Below are 861 nucleotides of genomic sequence, written 5' to 3'. Positions count from 1 at the left end.
AGCATCTGTTGCATCCAGTGTGTAGGATGGGGACCAGGCCATATAGGGGAGATAAGTATTGAAATTACTTCTTGGCTGCCACATGGTCCCCAGTAGGATTCCTCAGATCAATGCCCACTCTTTTGCTAGCATAACTTTGAGGATCCTGCTGGGAGCATGAAAAGCCCTGGGCAGGTGTTCAGGATATGGCAGACAATGCTGCCACCTCAGTAATCCACTCACTCCAATCCCCTCCCCTGTGCCAGCAGAACTCTGCTGGTGGCCGCTCTGTAATGTGGTGCTGGTGACGCATGGTTGGCAACCTTCAGTCTCGAAAGACTATGGTATAAGCCTACAGCAACCGGTATTCCCAGGCGGTCTCCCATCCAAGTACTAACCAGGCCGGACCCTGCTTAGCTTCCAAGATCAGACGAGATTGGGCATGTGCAGGGTAACAGTTGCTGCCATGCTGGTGACGCATGGCTTCCTGGCTGCTGTCCCAGTGGGGCCCTTGTTCCGCGGGTGTACCTGGCAATATGCCAGTGCCACAGGCCCATAGGATAGGGTTGTAAAGGTGACCAAAGTTTCCCTGAAAACATTTCTGCATTATCCCATATATGTCAGAGCTGGTCAGATTTTCTCACTGGGGTGGGAAGGACACTCCAGACTAGGATCACAGCATGTGTTGCTCACTATAGCCATAGCCTGTCAGAGGGAGAACAGTCTAGTTCATGTCTGTTTGTTTGTTACAAATGCTACTGAAAATAATTACAAATGCTTTAGCTATTTAACAAGAAAAAAGCAATAAAGTAGGGTGACAAACTCCCCAAACAAGACAAAAGCTTAGATCAGGTCATTTTAATACCAACACTTAGGCAATAT

At 48.5% G+C, this 861-nt stretch overlaps 1 pseudogene; it reads right to left on the bottom strand.

Moving 5' to 3' along the window:
• Positions 1–328: 328 nt before the first annotated feature.
• LOC136646626 (5S ribosomal RNA) lies at positions 329–445 on the bottom strand (annotated as a pseudogene).
• Between the last annotated feature and the right edge of the window lie 416 nt (positions 446–861).

This window comes from Tiliqua scincoides, chromosome 3 (assembly GCF_035046505.1).
Source record: "Tiliqua scincoides isolate rTilSci1 chromosome 3, rTilSci1.hap2, whole genome shotgun sequence".
NCBI classification, from domain to species: Eukaryota; Metazoa; Chordata; class Lepidosauria; order Squamata; family Scincidae; genus Tiliqua; species Tiliqua scincoides.
Note: the sequence above shows the minus strand (reverse complement) of the source record. Positions and strands in the feature narration are given on the sequence as shown.